We start from the raw sequence: 19,939 nt of genomic DNA, 5'->3' as shown, positions 1-19,939 counted from the left end.
TTTAAAGTTTTAATCATTATTCATTAAAAATCCTCAAATACACTTACACAGTGCACTTCACGTCTGATTGTAACACCATCATATCATATTTAGCAATTCTAAAACGTACAATTTTATTTATTTACATTTTGATATCTTGGAACTCAATACATCTTACAATTATGGTTAGTATGTGGTCATCTGTCAAACTTAAGGGTATCAGTGGCTTGGGAGGAAAGCCTGAAGCCTGAAGACTGCAGGGAAGATCCTTTTTGAGAAATGGGGAATCACTGCCAAGCGTGGTGGTGCATGCCTGTCATCCCAGGGCTCAAGAGGCTGAGGCAGGAGGATTGTAAATTTGAAACCAGTCTCAACAACTTATGGAGGCCCTAAGCAACTTAGTGAGACTCTGTCTCTATAAAAAAAGGCTGGGAGGAGCTGGGGTTGTGGTGGAATGCTTACCTAGCACATGTGAGACACAGGGTTTGATCCTCAGCTCCACATAAAATAAATAAATAAATAAATAAAATAAAAGTATTGTGTCTCCATCTATAACTTTAAAAAAAAAAAAGCACTGGGGATATGGCTCAGTGGTTAAGTACTACTGGGTTCATTCCCTTGTACCAAAAAAAAAAAAAAAAAGGTGAATCATGAATTCCATTGATAGTTGGAGGACAATGTTATGTGGAAAATAGGATTATTACTGATGCTAACACAAAAAGTAATTCATGAAATGCATTCTGAAATGCATTCATTTTCTTTACATTTCCTTTTTACGTATGTATATTTTATGCACATGACATATTAATAAGCATTGATGTCTTAGTCTGCAAGAACTCTTTTATGAACTCTCCTTATCCTACATGATAAGAAAGATTTATAACATAGTTTAATTTGTTTAATCACAATGTGTCTCTGTTTTATTAGTACATAAAATGATGGTGCCTTGCAACTGATGATATCATATTTGATGAACCATTTTTAATAATCATATTCACTACCATTCACTGAATCCCTATAATGAACTAATCACTACGTGTTATCTCATTTAATCTTTCAACAGCCCTATATAATTGTTCATACTTTGTTAATGAACAGAGACTCAGAGAGGTGAATTTACCCAAAGGCAACAACAGCTAATAGCCAGAGCTGGGACTCAAATCCAATTTATTTGGTCTCCAAAGCCTTTTGCATCCTGGTTTAGCACTACAATCAAAGCCTATATCTTGCCAGGTACAGTGGTACATGTCTGTAATCCCATTGAGACTGAGACAGGAGAATTGGAAGTTTGAGGCCAACCTCAGTTATTTAATGAGACCTTGTCTCAAAATAAAAATCAGAAAGGGCTGGAGATGTAACTCAGTAATAAAGTGCCCCTGGGTTCAATCCCCAGTACAAAAAAAAACGACTATATTCTTTTCTCTGAGTGGGGTTGGAGTAACCCAGGACAGGGATACTAATGACAAAAGGTGGCTGAGATAACCATCTTCAGCAATGTGTAGGCTGGTCTTTCCTTATCACTGCCTTCCCCCATTTCTCAACACCACAGACTATCCCCAGCACAGTGTCAGAGCACAGCCAGAACTGCAATCAGCATGGAGAACCATGTCTGAGCTTCCCTAAGGAAATAAAGTTCATGTGCTGTGATAGCTGAGAAGGGCTTAAAAGAATGAAGATCTTCCATAAGGTTTGGATAAAAAAATGTGTTCCCAAGCTGAAACACACCTTTGGAATTTTCCATGTATTCCCTTTATAGATTTCCATCTCTGCAGATTCCATGAAATTGTGGAGCAAAAACAGGGTCGTTTTAGCCAAATATCCAAAGGTAATATATGCAACAGCATCATCAATGTGCAAATAATAAAAGCCCAATTAAATTAGGAAGCCCAGCAGATGAATCCTATTAGTGTCATCAAGACTTAACTCCAACTGACTGCCTCCTCTTCAGCAGCAGGGGCTTCCCCAATTTTCTGTCACGTGGGTTATGGGTAAGGCAGATTGGCCCACTGCAGAGGGTGCGGGAGATGCTGAGCCTTGCACCAGGAATTCCAGAGATCTGTGTTCACATTTTTTTTTTTTTTTACTTTTTACTTTTTAGTTGTTTAGAAACAATACCTTTATTTTATTTATTTTCATGTGGTGCTAAGGATTGAATCCAAGGCCTCACTCGTGCTAGGCAAGTGCACTACCGCTGAGCCACAACCCCAGCCCCTGTGTTCAGATCTTAAAGCTTGTGTGACCTGAGCAAGTCACTTGCCTCTCTATGCTTCATTTTCCCCTCCTGAAAAATGTGCACCCCTATTTCTATAACCAAGTGGGAACTCTAGTTTCCTTTCTCCCATAACCCTGTGAAATCTGGTTTTCATTCTCATCATCTTTCAAGGCCTCTGGGCAAGTTCCTGTGCCCGGTTCCTCCCAACAAGGATAACGACTTCCACCTGCCTTTGTAATTTGTTCCTGGGATAAGGGAAGCCTCTTGATGAGGCAGGCCTGCCCTGCATATGTTGGATAAATGCTTGAAATGGGGAACTCTCTCTGCAACCCCACCACCCCCAGCTCAGGACCGGGGAATGCCTGGAGAAATACTGCCTGTGTTTCAGGGAGCAGGAATTTGCTTTTCTTCTGCTTCTCTGTTCACTCTGACCAGAAAAGAAGACTGGGGTCCAGAGAGTCTTATATTACTTCCTGCCCTGTTCTCCACCCAGTTCATGGAAGTTGGCAATTCTGATCATTCATTGCAGAGACCTGGAAAGAGAAAGGGAGTTTCTCATGTCTCACAGCAATTGATGGCAGAGCTGGGAGGCAAGTACTGGTGGTCTGACTCCAACAAGTCTGAGTGAGGGAGTCAGAAGATTATGGGGTGTGGACTTGAAACAACCTCAATTTAAACGCAGCATTCCCACTGGCTAGTGTGTCCTCTGCCTCCCCATCCCTAGGATGGTGATATAGTCATCTCATAGAACTGTGTGGGCATCAGACAGGTGGTGTACCTGTAAAGCCATGAATAGGAAAGTGTCTGAGGCTTAAAATCAGTAAAGATCCAAGTGGGGTTGAGATCTTAGTGGGGATAGAGAGGGCACATGACTGCCTTGAACAAAGAGGGAATTTGTACTAAGGTAATAAACCAAGCAGGATAGAGTCAAAACTATCTTGGGTATCATATGTAAACTATACCTCAACAAAGCTGATTGTGTGTGTGTGTGTGTGTGTGTGTGTGTGTGTGTGTGTGTGTGTTGCTATGAATTGAACGCAGGGCCTCACAGGTGATAGGCTAGTACTTTAGCACTGAGCTCCATTCCTAGCTCCTCAATAAAGCTGATTTAAAAAAAAACAAAAACAAAAACAAACAAACAAAAAACTACCCCAAGATTGGTAAAGATCAGAATTCCTAACAATAAATGGTAGAAAAGGATATGGGCAGCCACATCAATGTTTATAGCAGCTCATCTCACAATTGCTCAACTATGGAACCAACCTAGATGTCCTTCAACAGATGAATGGATAAAAACATGTGATATATACACAATGGAAAATTACTCAGCCTTCTAGAAGAATGAAATTATGGCATTTTCTGGTAAATGGATGAAGCTAGAGACTATCATGCTAAGCAAAATAAGCCAATCCCCCCAAAATGAAGGCTGAATGTTTTCTCTGATATGCAGATGTAATTCAAAATAAGGCCAGAATGTTGTGAACAGTCTGTGCCACTAGAGTTGAGGGGGGAACTGGGGCACAGGGACACTGGTTTGGAGCCAACAGACCTGCTCATTCATACCAACTTTGCCACCTGTTAGTTGTATGGCCCAAGATGTCATTTTGCCTCTTTGAGCTTCCTTTCTCGTCTATAAACTGAAGATGATGCCATTTGTCACTGTGTTATGTAAGGATTAAGTGAAATCCACATGTGACCATTGACTCAGTATCTGTTACACAGCCAGAAAGTGACAAAGGTTTTCTCTTCTCCCATTTCCCATTTCTTGCTCTTCCTATCTGCTGTGCCAATGTTTGTGCAGCTCCAGAATCTACACATTGAAACTTAATCACCACTGATGGGTCATGTGGGAGGTGGGGCCTTTGGGAGGTGATCAGGTCACGAGGGAAGTGCCCTGAAGAATGAGGCCAGTAGGTCCAGGGATGTGGCTCAGTGGTACAGCATATGTAAGGCCCTTGGCTCATTCCCCAGCACTGATTCTTATTAAAGAATCACCAGAGGGCTGCCTTGTCCTTTCTGCCATGTGAGCACACAGTTAGAAGGTGCCGTCTATGAACTGGAATGCAGGCCCTCCCTGGAATCTACCTTGATCTTGGACTTCCCGTCCTTCAGGACTGTGAGAATTGGATTCCTATTGTTTAAGCCATGCAGTTTACTGTATTTTTGTTACAGCAGCCCAAAGGACCGAAAAAATGATCTTTGTGCCTTCACCTCTCCCCTGGACCTCTTCAGCTGGGGTCAACACATGCCAGGGAGCCAAAACGTGCCAGCCACTTTTAAGCCAAACTTCAGACAGCAGTAGACCCAGGAGGCAGCTTTCATGCTCCATTCTGCCCTTCTTTCCTTCTTTTCTCCCTCCCTCCCTTCCTTTTTCCCTCCCTCCTCCCAGGTTCTGAATGCCTGGTACACTTAGCTAACTTGATCCTTGCCCTAGGCTCCTGGACTTCCCCCACTTCCTGACCTGCCCATTGCCCCTGCCCCCTCAAGCCCTCCAGGGTAGTTTTGGCTCAGCTTATGCACCCCCCCCACTTGGCCCTTTCCTTTCCCTGACTGTTGAACCCTCCCCAACCCCACACCTTATAGGAGGTGGGGATTCAGACACCAGTCTGCAGTGGCCAAGTCAATAGCAACACATTAAAAAAACAACAACTTTATTTTAAAATAATTATAGGCTCACAGAAAATTGCAAAACAGATACAGAAAATCTTGTGTGTCCTCTGCCTATCACCCTTGAAAGATAGCATTTTATATAGTAACAGTACACTTTTAAAATGTGTGTCTGTGCTGGGCACAGCAATGCGCACCTGTATTCCCAGCTACTCAGGAGGCTGAGGCAGAAGCATTACAAGTTCAAGGCCAGCTTCAGCAACTCAGCAAGGCCCTAAGCAATTTAGAGAGGCCCTGTCTCAAAATTAAAAATAAAAAGGGCTGAGGGTGTAGTGCAGTGATAGAGCACCCCTGGATTCAATCCCTAGTACTGGGGAGAGGGGAAAAAAACAGTATGCTTTCCACTTAAAACAAACTACATTAAGAAAATACAAAAGCTCAGGCTTTGCTTGCACTGCCAATCTTCTGCTCTACCCAGCCCCCTGAAACACTTGGTCCTCCTTTCCTCCAGGATTCTTCACTCTTTGCTTTTTCCCAGAAAGTCTCTTTAACAACCTTAGACTCATACTAGTGTAAGCAAAAATAATATTTGTGGAAAGGTAGTGGGCTGCACCAGCATCTGCTGGAAGGCTGGGGACAGAGCAGGCACCAGACCCAGCTGGGCATCCAGCACTCCTTGGCCAGGTTCTCAGGATGCCCCACGGGAGGGAGTAGATGCCCAGTGCTTGCTTTGTTTTGTTTTTCCTGTCCTTTGCCATCTATTTGTGAAGCATTTCCATATTACTCAAGCCAGAAATGGTTTATCTTCCTCTGGGCCACCCTGATGGTCCTTCCCAGCTGGGCTGTGGGTCTCGGGGTCAAGTTCTCAGTCTTTGTATATTCGGTAATATTTAGTCAAAATATGAAACCAGAAGTATTGTGAACAAATAAATCTTGCCTCAGAGGAAATTTTCTTTCTTCCTTTTAAACTAAATTCTTGACCTTCAAACATAACCAAAATGAGGACAAAACTACCCTTTTCCATTTATTTTTTACTCCTTAATGGGAGTGTCAAAACAGTCAGTAAGTGAATTAGGCTTTTGAAACCACTGACAAAGCTTTTAAGGAGCCCATGAACTTGCAAATAACAGCTACAGAAGGTTTTAATTAGAATGATGTGAAAAAAAGTCACTTGACCTCTAGGTGCCCTTCTTTAAAAAGTGGGATAATGAGACTGGCCACCTGCCTGGCACACTGAGGTCCTGTGTTCGTTAATGAGACAGGTGGTGGCAAGGTGCTGGGAGCCCTTCTGATGAAAGAAGGAGGAAAAAGCTCTCCAAATATAAACTGTTCTAATGATGGTTCTGCCCAAAGATCCTATTATATCTAGACTCCCTCTGGTGACCAATTTAGCACACTGTATATAATACACTTGGAATTAATTGGTTTCCACAGCCTCTCAGTGGCCTGGGAGTTACGAATTGGCTGTGGTTTTTGCCTTCGCTAAGACACTCTGAATATATTCTTCTCTCAGTGGGTGACAGTGACAGCCCTTGCTGTCTCCTTATTCCTGGGCTCTCTCACTTTTATTTGGGTGCTTGGCTCCCTCAATGTCTTTCCTTGGAGCCAGGGCTTCCTTCTCAGCACAGTTTTGGAAGCATCAGTTTCTAAAACACCATCCTCAGATCTCTAAAGTGCAAATAAATGGAAATGTCAATGGATGAGGAGATCCCCCAGAAGGGAAAAGGGGACCCCCAACTCAGCCCTGGCAGATTCCTGACCGACACCACATAAAGGAATTTCAGGATGTGTCAAAAGAGGACAAGCAGAGATTTATTCAGGAAAGCAAACAATATAGCAGGACATCCATTTAGGGGGAGAGGGAGTAGAGATACGTTTTAGGGGATCTCAGGCTTTTTCTTTTTTCTTTTTTAAATATTTAATTTTTAGGTAGAGGTGGACACAACATCTTTATTTTATTTTTATGAGGTGCTGAGGATTGAACCTAGTGCCTCAAGTATGCTAGCTGGTCACTCTACCTCTGAGCCACAACCCCAGCCCCTTAGACTTTTTGTTTTAAAGGACACTTTGTAAATGTGATCATGAGAAGTGTAAGTGGGTGGCATAGGCCTAATGAGTTCAATTCTTTTTTTTTTTTTTCTTTTTTTCTTTTGGTACTAGAGATTGAGTCCACGGGTGCTTATCCACTGAGCCACATCCCCAGCTCTTTTCATTTTTCATTTTGAGACAGGATTTTGCTAAGTTGCTGAGGCTGGCTTTGAACTCACAGTCCTCCTGCCTCAGCCTCCTGAGCCACTGGGATTACAGGCGTGCACCACCATGCCCTGCATCTAGGCTTCTTTTAATTAGTTTAAAAATACATTCTGAAGCTAACAAGGTATTTCGGCACTAATTAACCAGATTTACAGTACTCCAAGTTTTATTGGACCTGAGGAGTGAAGGTGAGGGTACTTCTGGAGTTTTAGATTTAAAGCTACAGTCCCTCTTTCCTCCCAATTGTTTCTTTTCCACCTATCTTTATTTCTTCTATCATACCCGAGACACAAGATTCTGTTTGGTCCAAGAAAATAAGGCTGGGACAGGTGGAAGCCAGATGATTATGGGTTTCAGCTCAGAGTGAAAGGAAACTTTTTTGTAGAAGTCACATGTTGGTATAGGCATCTTCTAGATGTGGTGAACTCCCTGTGAGACTGAGCCTGCGCTGGCCAGGGTTCTTGGTTCATAAACATATGAGTCTCCTCCAATTAATGCTAACAGAAAGGAGTATATAATGGTGGATTGGTGCTTAGCATTAGTTTCACCTTCTCTGTTGTGTCCCTTCCTCCACTCAAGAAGCTGGAAAGCTAAAATTCTCCTCCCTTTCTCAGTACTGGGATTTGAACCTGGGGTGGTTAACTGCTTCTTCAGTCCTTTTTTTTTTTTTGGAGGCAGGATCTCACTAAATTGCTGAGGCTGGCTTTAAACTTGTGATGAAATTTGAACTGCTTCAGCCTCCTGAGTTGCTGGGATTATAGGCATGAACCATCATACCTGGCTCTCTCTCCTCCTTATGGCAGGATTCTCAGTGTGATTAGGTTTAGCTGATCAGAGGAGCTTTTATGGAAAGTGAAGGGGAGGAGGAAGCCACACTTCTTCCAGGTCTGCTAATTTTTAGTGGCTGTTGCAGAAATGCCAATGTCCAATTGCTAACTTTCTGACACCAAGAAGCAGAGTTAGAAGCATTAGCTCATAGAGCCTGTAGCAGGTACAGAGTGAGCCTGCAGCTAGAGCCTTGGTTGTGGTGTTGGATTATGGTGGCATCCTATTATGGTTTGAATCATCAATGTTCCCCAAAGGCCACACATTGAAGGCTTGGTCCTCAGCGGGTGGTATGACTGAGGGGTAGTGGGGGTAGGTCCTAGTAGAAGGAAGTTAGTCACTGGGGATGGGTCCTTGAAGGGGATATTGGGACCCTGGCCCCTCCCTCATTTTCTTTGCTTCCTGGCTGCTGGGAGGTGAGCTGTTTTCTCCTGCCTTGATGTACTCTCTTGCCACGGGCCCAAAGGCAAAAAAGCTAAGTGATCATAGACTGAAACCTCTGAGACAGTGATCCAAAATAAATCTTTCCTCCTTTTAATTATCTCAGATATTTTTTCACGGTGACAGGAAGCTGATTAATACACATTCTGATTATTGACAATTTGCTAATCTTGGAGACTTGTGGGTACTGTAATGCCAGATTCCTGGGACCCCAATAGACCTCCAGGAGCCGAATCCGATGCAATCACTTGAGCCTGGACTCACAACCGTTCCGATGCAGCGGTCCCAGGGAATGAGTCCCAGTCCTTTGTTCAGTGAGATTTTATAGGTTTTGGGGGGATACTCTATGCGTCACTACATCACACAGCAAATCATTCCATACCAAGGGAAAATCAAACAACAACTCTTAACATTGATTAGCACATTCACTGGTGGGAACAAGTTGGGTAGGGATGATTGGTTAGTACAAGAGGGGGATTCCTTTGAACTGATTGGTTTAGGGGGTATATGTGCTAAACTACATGGTTTCCCAACATGTTATCGACCACCATAAACTACTGGGGGGTCATCTGGCATCCCAGGTATTTTCCCTGGCTCATGCTGATTGGTAGTTGCTAGGGGTTGCTATGGGTCCTCACCTAGCCTAACTGAGTCAGGGACACCTGGTGCCACAGATCTCTCCTGTTATTTGCAAACAAACAATTCAGCAGGGTGGGTATGTGCCTAGAAAGGCTCTGTGGGTTTTTCCAAGGACAAGGGTCATGCCTCCTTCCTGAGAACAGGCCTTGAGGTAGAAGCTGCTGTTATTTATTTATTTTCAAAAATGGAGTCACATCAGTTTCTCAGCAGCATTGGTGTAGTTCTGGGGTCAGGGGCTTTCTGATGACCCATGAAACAGCTCCCTTGGGGATTTGGGGGGTCAGTCATGCAACCTCAACCTCTAGTTGATTTTTTCAGCTCTTCTGTCAAGGAAGGTCCCTCGCGCCCCTGTAGTGAAACATTTTCCTGCTTAAATTAACTTATCCTTTGAAATTGATCCATGGTTGATATGAAGAGCTCAAAGAAGCCTGTCCAGTTTGAGCTTATGAAAACAATTTACAAAATACACTGCAGAACTGGGCTACCAAGGGAACTATTATTTATGTGACAATCAGGAGACTGTCTTCACCTGACTGCTCCAGAATTATCCCACCTCTATCCTATTCTATGCCAGAAAAAGAGATGCCCATGCCCCCATGCAATTCATGTAATCTCACAATTAGATTCCTGCCTCAAAAATCACAGAGAAGCTGAATCTCACCTGCCCTCTTCTCCTTCATGCTGTCTGATGAGTCATTTTTTATGATTCTCACTGAGGATCAGAAGACTGTTGCATCCTGGAGCCAGCCCCCAGCTCTGACACAGAGCTCAGATCTACAGCTTGAAGTCTTCAAGATGGACTCCCCCCTGCAGAGGAAGACATCCTGGGACTCAGGAGATCATTTGGGCAAAGGTCTCTACCTATGTAGATCATACTTTGTCCAAATGAAATCTGTACTTATCTCAGAAATAAACATAATGGAATTACACCATATATTGAGGAAGTTTCTAGAGTTAGCACTTAAAGTAGAAATTCTATTTAGTCAAAATGACTCTTGAAAATCCTTTAGGTTGCATACACACTATATGATAATATCTTTCAGTATGGATCAAGACATCATTTTTCTTCCAGTTGGGACAAGTAGCAGCTTCTTTAGCTAAGCACTAGATACAGTAGTGGGCTTGTGCTTGGGTTTTGTGCTTTTGAAAAATACAAAATGTTGAATGCTACAGATATATCCAGTGTTGGGAGACAGATTGAGCTCCATGAAGAGAAGAGGGGCTGGAAGGGCAATGCCAACAACAGAACACAATCCTTGATATAGGGAGCAGGTGGGATATGAAGGGTGGGGCTTAGAAAGGCCAAAGGCCAACAGGTTGGGGAAGGGGTTCCAGAGATGGAACTGGTGTGAAGCATTGGTGCTGAAGGGTCCTCTGTAGCCCTGCTGAGTCCTTCCAACCTAACCGCCCTCCTGCTCAGCCCTTCCTGAACTGAAGGAGCTCTTCCCTGGGTCTTGAAGAAGAGCTACAGGTAGGCTCAGATAATGATGTCAACTGTGTAGAGAGAGAAGCCATGCCACTGAGGTATGGAAGATTGGGAAGATTTCAGAAAAAACAAAATATGTGGCTTGCATAGCCAGAGAGAGTGGGGGTGGCATTCTGTCATAGAGACAGCTGAAACCTAAGTGCCTGGGGAGAAGCTTAGGACCTATTAGATGACTAGGTCAGATGACCCAGAAGATACAGGAAGGTGAGACATTAACAAGAATGGAAACAGGTGCCCTGGAGTCAGATGCCAGATGGCTCAAATATCAGGCTAGAGAGATTGGACTTTGGCCTTTTGTGCATGGGCTGGAGGTGTTGGACAGGAAAGTGATTGTAATTAAAATTGGTGCCTCTGGAAATCCAGCAGGGCAGAGGGGTGCAGGTGGAGTGCCAGTCAGGAAGCCAGGGATAATCCTGACGCAGATAGGCCGCCGTGGGAGGGAGCTCGATCAAAGGAGAAGGATGTGGCAGGCTCTGAGCTAAATGACCTAGGAGCTCGACTTCAATTCCTTCCATGGAACTCTTTGTTGACCTCCAGAGGTCTCTGCATGCCAGGACCAAGCCATCACATTTTCAGAAACAAGGCTTCTTGCTTTAACAGTACACAAAGGTATTCCAAGTCCTAAAACTAAGAATGGAAGCACGAGATTATGTGACAACTGCCCCAGGAATGACACGTCTTCTCTAGAGCTGTGAGGCTCTTTGCTGCAGGAAGCCCAGTTGTCTGGCTTCTGCTTTTGTTGAACTTAAACAATTTTCCACCCTCACTTTTGACAACAAAGTAGGCACACGCTCAACAAAGAAGAACCTTTCCTCTTTGAACATTTAAGTGTCCTTGCATTTAAGTCAGAAAGGCCAGTGTCACCAAAATCAATAGAGATGTTTCTCCTCTAATATCCTCCACTTGAGCTTCAGAGAGACAAGTCTTTCTTTGAACTTGTCTTTGGGCGACTTGATTTATGCATCTATTCAATAAATATTTATGGAGCACCTATAGTGTACCAATTCTAGGCACCGGGATACAATAGTGAACAAAACAACCAAGTTATTGCCCTTAAGGAGTCCAGATTCTAGTAGGAGATAGACGATAACAGAGTTAAATGCTCAGCATGTTAGATCATAGTAGGTGCTGCCGAGAGGAATAAAATAGAATAATGTGTATAAGGAGCATTGGGTTCACCATATATGTTTGGTGTCTGGAGAAAGCATGCTTGAGCAGGGCAAATTAGAGCAGACACCCAGAGAAAGTGAAGGAGCAAGCCCATGTTGGGGGCTGGGAGGAGCATTCCCAGCAGAGTGCAAAGGCTTGGAGAATGGACTGCGCTTGGTGCTCAGGGAACTGCAAAGAGCCAAGAATGAGTCTAGTGTAGAGTGAGCAAGGGGTATGTCAGAGATGAGGTCACAGAGGAAGGGGCAGCCCAGTTTGGAAGTCCTGGTGAGGGCTTGAGCTTTACATTGAGGGAGTCAGGAGCCAGTGTAGAGCTCTGAGCCGAGGATGATGTGAGCTGGCTTCCACTGTAACAGAATTCTTTTGGTGGTTATGTTCAGACTAGTTTGGTTGCTGCAACCCAGGACAGAGGGGATGGTGACTAGGACCAGGCGCACACATATCCCCTCAAGATGAAGTCTTGCTATGTTACCCAGGCTGCTCTTGATCTCCTGGAATCAAGAGATCCTCCCACCTCAGCCTCCCGAGTGCACCACCATGCCTGATTTTAGGATAATATATCTTAATGGGGGGAGAGTAGAATTTTTTAGGAAACAGGGGAAATTCAGATTGTAATCTTATGGGCTTTAAATGAACAGTACTTCGAGCCTGATCCTTTGGTTAATCCTCAGTTCTGAAGGTCCTTCTGACAAAAAAAAAAAAAGAGTGACTGTAATGTTTTGAGTGTGGGCAGCCTCTTCAGAATAGATATTTATCTAACCTAATAGGATGATTGCTCTGAAAGGACCATTTGAGTATCTTAAGTGTAAAAAATAAAATAAAATTTAACAAATCCTGTTTTCATTACCATGTGAGACAGTTCAGTTGGGAACTTCATTTCTTTATCATTCCCTGAGTGCTTCACTACCACTGGAACGGAGGCTAAATATTGTTCTTATAGCCTCCATCTGTAGCTCTCTATGAGACACTGCCTCATGCTGCTGCCCCCAAGAGGCCACTGTGTCTAACAGCTGCCAACGCTGTAACTCCTGTATTTTCTGGGCACAAACTGCTGGTCTGCAGGAGAGGAGGGAATATCTCTCATAGAACTGAGAATGCAGAACTTCTCCCAGGGTTCACCTTGTTCAGAACCTGGGTAGCTGCCTGCATTCCCAGAGGGGGTGTGGGGCTGGGGCCCAGAATCTGGTCTCCCATTTCTGCTCTGCTACTATCTCATTCCATAACTCATAATGGGAGTTATATATAAAACATAACTCATAATGGGGCCCATATATAAAACATTAAGCTAGGTGGTTCACATATTCTTTCTTTTTCTGATACTTCAAAGTATTTATAAAATCTGTAAATTAAATGGATTACAGCTTCCACATCATCCCAAATTTCTTCCAGATTCTTGTACACTTTCTTTCCAAATATCTTTCTTGGCCCCCTGGCACAATCCTTTGGCCATCTGGGAATCCACAACACAAGGCCCCTTCTAAGCCTGCCTTCTCTATGGTGCCCCACGTTTTAGACCTATTGTTTTCTTTTGCTCTCATTAAAACTGACTTCTAATTCCACCAACTAATGAGTGCTAACCAGGGACTATATTTTCCACATCTCTGAACCTCAGTTTTTGTATCTGTATAATAGGGCTAATAATCATATTTATCTTCAAGATTATTATGAGGATTGCAAACAGGTTATGCAAACTGGACAGTGTCTGAGCTCTTCAACCAATGGCAGGCGTTATTTTAAAATGGACTCTGTTCAGACATTGTTTTCTCCAAGAAACCTTTTTCCATTCTCATCACGTGGGGTGAAGTAGTCTACATCTCATTTCAGAGGCAATGAAGATGATTAATAGAGCATGAAGTACAAGTCCATACTAGGATACACCCCATGGGAGGCAAAATAACTCCTCCCACTTCTCCAAAGATGTCCCTGTCTTTGTCCCCACAACCTGTGAATATGTTAGGTTAAATGGCAAGGGAATTAAGTCTGCAGATGGAAGAAAAAGATTGCTAATCAGCTAACCCTGAGAGGCAGAGATTATCCTGGGCTATCTGAGTAGGCTCCATTGTGTCACAGGTTTCCTTATTAGTGAAAGAGGGAGTCAAGGAGTCAGAGAAAGGGATGTGATGACAGAGGCAGAAATCTGAGTGATATCATTGATGGCTTTGAAGAAGGATGGGAAGTACAAGCCATGGAATGAGAGAAGCTTCCAGAAGCTGGAAAGGCCAGAAAACAGATTCTCCCCTAGAGCCTCAGAGGGGGACTGTGGCCTTGCTGATATCTTAGTTTTAGTCTAGTGAGACCTGTTTCAAATTTCTGATCTTCAGAACTATAAGATAATAAAATCATGCTGTTTTAAGCCACTAAATTTGTGATAATTTGTTATACACACAATTGGGCACTACTATAACCCTTCACATGCATTGAATTAGCACAATAATTCAAGTAGGCAGCTGGTCATGGAGGCACACACTTGTAATCTCAGTGGTTTAGGAGGCTGAGATAGGAGGATCACAAACCAAGGCCAGCCTTAGCAATTTAGCAAAACTCTAAGCAATTTAGTGAAATCCTGTCTCAGAATTAAAAAAAAAACAAAAACAAAAACAAAAACAAAAACGAAGGGCTGGGGATGTAGCTCAGTAGTAAAGCACCTCTGGATTCAATCCCAGTGCCAAAAAAATTAAAAATAAAATTATTATTAATAATAATCCAAGTAGGCAGTGTTTATTGACCCCACTTTACAGTTGAAGGAAACTGCAGCCCAGAGAGTTAAGTAATTTGCCCCAAATTGCATAGCTAGTAGATAGCAATATCAGTTAGATTCTTTTGATTAAAAAAATTGCAAAAGCATAAGATGACTTAAACTATTGTCAAAACACAAAATTGCAACACATTTAAAGATCCAATTGGCCTTATTTGTGATTCTAAAATTGGGCAATAGCTCCTTCTTTAAAATAGATTGAGTGGGGCAGGGGATGTGGCTCAAGTGGTAACGTGCTGGCCTGGTATGTGCGGGGCGCTGGGTTCGATCCTCAGCACCACATAAAAATAAAGATATTGTGTCCACCGAAAACTAAAAAAATAAATATTAAAAAATTCTCTCTCTCTCTCTCTCTCTCTCTGCCTCTCAAAAAAAAAAATAGAGTGTTTTGATGAGCTGAGCAGATGAACTAGGCTTTATAGGCACAAAAGGGCTGAAGAAAGCAAAAACAGAGAGCAAAGTGTGGATTGGTTGTTTCAGAACTGCTTTCTTTGTAAAATTAAAGCACCGGGGCTTCCTTATCATGATAACCAAAAAATGGCAGTTTGGGGATTTGGCTAGCATCTCTCTCTCTCTCTCTCTCTCCTGATTTCTTGGAAGGTCAGAAAGATTGGTTTTGGCCTGGCACAGAGCCCAAGCCAATGGCATCCTATAAATTTTATTTAACACCATAAGGGGGATTTATTGGCTCTCATAACAAGAACAAGTTCTAGTAGAGAACAGCCTGGCTTCATTCAGAAGTGAAAAGAATGACACCAAGAATCCAGCATTTCTTTGCCTTGTCTCTGTTGTTGACAGTCTTGGCTTTATTCTCAGTTACCACAAAGTGGACTCCACAGCTCCAGACTCACTGCTGTAGTGCAACATGGCTGCAGCAGTTCTAGATGTCAAAACCTCACTCCTATTATGTGCAGAGGAGAAAGGAAAGCTTCCCTTTCTTAGAAGCTCCAGAAAGTTTTGTCATGATTTGTTGCTTCTAAGTAAATTATTACTCCAATTCCTGAACCAATTACTGGTCCAATGGTGGTCCAGTGAATGGAATTAGAGAAGGGTTGAATTGCCCAAAGAAAATTGAGAGTATTTGGGCAGAAGACACGGGAAATTTGATATCAAATATTCACAAAGATCCTGACCAGGGAATAATTAAAAGAAAAGGGGGGGGGAGCCTGTTCATGTTGAGTACAGAAGCATTTTTTCCTCAAATTTTCAATTCAACAAGGGCTGACTGTACCTTGGTTGGTAACATCAGTGGCATGTATTTAAGCCAGTTGGAGTTGCATTCATTTTTTTTTTTAATTTGGAGGTGAAAGCATCCTAACTGGTACAATACAGCTTTGAGGATTTAAGTGTTTTGCCTAATATTATCTCATTTAACAAAAGTTCAGCAGGTGTTAGCTATTATTATTTTTATTACCACTTATACTGACATATTTTTATGAGTTCCTGAAGGACAGGTCTCATTCTTCTCACTGTTCTGGTATGTAGGTTTGGTGGTTGAACCAAGCAAAGTGTCCAACCCAGCCACTTGACAGGGATCAAGTTTTCATATATTGAATTTTTAAATTCAAGACATGTTTTCAAGGATACCTTGCTATTTATAGAATTCCTGTAGAAAGTTATTTTTAACTTATATTTACTTTTTTGCAGTGTTATAGGTTCAATTTAGTAGCACTCTACCACTGAGCTATATACTTGGCTCTTTTTATTTTAAAATTTGAGACAAGGTTTCACTAAGTTACCTTGAACTTGTGATCCTCCTGCTTCAGCCTTCTGAGAAGCTGGGATTATAGACATATGCCACTGTATCCAGCTGTAGAAAATTATTTTTGAAAGATGAATCATTTCATAATTAAAATAGTTTATATCTAATTTGCCTATTATATAGATCTGGAAATTCTTGCATGCGGGATTACGTTTTTTTGTTTGTTTGTTTTAATTCATTCACTCATCCATTCATTGATTTAACAAGACTTTCTGGAGCAACTGCCATATGCTAGGACTTGTGCTAGGAGATAGGGAGGTAAGTAAAAACTTAGTGCTTGTGTTCAGGGAGCTCTCAGTTTAGTGAATAAACAGAAAAATCAGGAATTACAGCACAATGCACTAAGTGTTCTAAGAGGAAAGCGGAAGCCTAGGTGGCTTTGAAGGGAAGAAAGAGGGAGCCCAGGGTTGGGTGTGGGGAAAGGAGGAGAGCAGCAAAATTATGTCAAGAGGAGCTGCTGTTGACTGGGTGTAGTGGTACATGCCTGTAACCCCAGCCACGCGGAAGCCTGAGGTAGGAGGATCACAAGTTCAAAGTCAGCCTCAGCAATTTAGCAAGACCCTACCTCAAAATAAAAAAGGCAAAGGGTTAGGGATATAGCTCAGTGATAAAGTGCTCCTGGGTTCAATCCCCAATACCTAAATAAATAATTTTCCAAAAGGACTGGGGATGTTTCTCAGTGGTTAAGCACCCTTGGGTTCAATCCCTAGTAACAACAACAACAAAAAGAGCTGCTGTTTCCCAGTGACAGCCAGGAGTTAGCTAGTGAACGTGAAGCTTGAGGCAGTGCAAAGCTTATTCTGTTTCGGTCCAGTATTGGGTAGGAATGAGGTTTATTTCAAAAAAGAATGAAGGATAAGCAAAGTTCAGTCCCAAATAGGCCTCAGATGCTGAGCTGAGAAGTCTGATTTCTTTGAAGGCAATGTCGGGAGACTTCGAAGGATTTTAAGCAAACATGATCAGATTTCCCTTTGAGAAAGAATATCCTGGTGAGGTTGTAAAGAGTGATTAGAGCAATGGTGAGAGGTAGGCAAGCAGGAAGAGGGAGATCAATTAGGAAATGAATATTACATTGAAGCACATACAATCACCATTTTTTAAAGATCAAAACCAATTTAATAGGGTTTGGTTGAATATGGTGGTCCAGGTGGGAAATGATCAGAATTTAAATTAAGGCATCAGTAAAGGAGATGAAACCAAGAGACATTTGGGAATTCTAATTTGATAGGACGCCATAATCATCTCTGATGAGAGGGATGGACAAAAGGAATATGCTTGAAAAATAGAAATATGCAATCATAGACTAAATAAAATCATTCCTGAACTTACAAGATTTACTTCCACTGAGTAATTTCACAGCAGAAGCCTGATCCATTCATGCATTTGGTTATGGCCACATGGCAAATTTGGGGCTGAGCTGGCATTGATTCAGGTCTCCTGACTGCTCCCACTTACTCTCTCTGCTCCACCTTGCATGTTCCCAGAAGGTGTTTGTGTTGGTAACCTGGAGCTGCCATAACAAAGTACTACAAACTGGGTAACATAAACAAAAATTTACCGTCTCACAGTTCTAGAGGCTGCAAGCCAGAAATTACGGTATTGGCAGGTTTGGTTCCTCCAAGGGCTGTGGGAAGGATTGTTCCAGGCCTCTCTCCTTGGCTTGTAGAGGCATTACCCCAATTTCTGCCTTCAGGATCATGGTGTTCTCTCTGTGTTTTGTTTCTTCACGTGGCTACCTCCCTCTATGTCTATGTGCCTGTTTTCTCATAAGAAACCAGTCATCAGATTAGGACCAGACTACTCCAGTATGACTTCATCTTAACTAATCACCTTATTTCCAAATAAGGTCATATACACAGATCCTGAGAGGTTAGGACTTTAATACATGAATGGGGAGGGGGGTACAATTCAACACAAATAGTATTTGTGAAATTTATGTTCCTATATCATTTTACTGATGGTATTTCCATCCTTTCCCTCAGAAAGAGCAATAACGGCCAAGCGTGATGGCCTATGCCTTTAATCCCAGTGATTTGGGATTAAAGCACTTTAGCAAGACTCTCAGCAATTTAGTGAGACCTTGGCTCAAAATAGAAAATAGAAAGAATGGAGCTATAGCTCAGTGGTAAAGCACCCTGCATTCAATCCCCAGTGCAGGAAGAAGGAGAAGGAGAAGGAGAAAGGAATAAGGCTTTTTCTATTTATTTTCTATCTTAACACAGTTCTGAGGACAGTATTCTGCACTATATGTTTACATAAACTTTTTTTTTTTTTTTGAATCAGGGATTAAACCCAAGGACTCTTAACCACTGAGCCACATCCCCAGCCCTTTTTATTTTGAAACAGAGTCTTGCTAAGTTGCTTTGGGCCTCGCTATATTGCTGAGGCTGGCTTTGAACTTGCAATCCTCCTGCCTCAGCCTCCGGAGAGTAACTGGTATTAAAGGTATGTACCACCACACCGAGATTACATCAACATTTGTAACTACCTGCTGGTAGTAGAGATTTAAGTGACTTTCTAAAAACTTTTAATGTTTTGTCTACTCTTATTGGTGAAAAGACAAAAATTTCTATCTGTATTTCTCTTGACTAGATGTGCAGAACATACAGTTACCTGCTTTGGATGTATAATGGTTCCCTTTGATTTCACATGCTAAGGGCTGGTGGCCAATGCTCTCATGTTACCCCATGATCAGGCTCATCAGTGGCTTCAAAGGTAAGCCATAGAGTGGACAGGCATTCTATTTATCGTGGTTTTGATTTTTTAAGATGTGATATTTATTTCTGAACCATCAATAACTAAACAGGCTTTCTCAGTGAGAACTAAAACGTATCTTGGTAGAACATAGCAGGATTTAGGGATTAGCTACTGAGAGATCATACTAGGAGTCCAAAGGTAGTGGGAGCCTCCAACTACACACCTTGAAATAACTGAGACCACATCTAAATGCAGAGCTGTGGACAGGTAAAACATGACTCTAGAGTCCTGAAGACCTGAATTAAAATCCTGCTCTAGATTTAGGTTAAGAAATGACCCAGTTACCAAAAAGAGAACTAAGTAAAATCAGGTGCCTCCTGATATTGTGCAATAAAAAGAACAAAATATCACTTATGTAGCATTCCTGCCAAAAATGTATAGTGTAAGTTTAAGCATGAAGAAATATTTAGGCATCCCCAAATTGAAGGACATTTTTGCAAAGGAAATGGCCATTATGCTTCAAAAATGTCAATACTGTGTATCAAATTAAAAGCAGTAAATGTTCCAGTTATAGCAGACTCAATAGACATGACATCTAAATGCAATGCTAGATTCTGGATTGGGTTCTAGGGTGGGAAAAAAGTTTCTAGGAAAAAGTGATATTGGGACAACTGGCAAAATTTGAACATAAACTTTTAAATTATATCAGTGTTTGAGTATAGATTATTCAAATTCATTAGATCTGATGATTTGAATTAATAAAATATGAATATAAATTGTATTATATCAATGTTAAATTTCCTGAATTTGATTATTGTACTGTGATTATTTAAGAGACTGTCCCGATGTTAGGAGATATACCATGAAGTAGGGTTGAAAAGTCATAATCACTAACATTTCCTTCAAAAAAATTTAGAAAAAGAATTAATGAGGACCTTGCTGTGCTATATATAATCTCTAGGGAGAGATAAAGCAAATGTGATAAAATGCTAACAGTAAATAAATAAATCTGGGTATAGAAGAGAGATTGTTATAATTATCTTGTGATTTTTCTGTACCTTTGAAATTTTCCAAAATAAAAATGTTAATTAAAAAAGAAAAGATGAACCAGCCTGA

The sequence above is a fragment of the Callospermophilus lateralis genome, chromosome 3 (assembly GCF_048772815.1).
Source record: "Callospermophilus lateralis isolate mCalLat2 chromosome 3, mCalLat2.hap1, whole genome shotgun sequence".
NCBI lineage: Eukaryota > Metazoa > Chordata > Mammalia > Rodentia > Sciuridae > Callospermophilus > Callospermophilus lateralis.
This window is presented reverse-complemented; position numbering follows the sequence as displayed.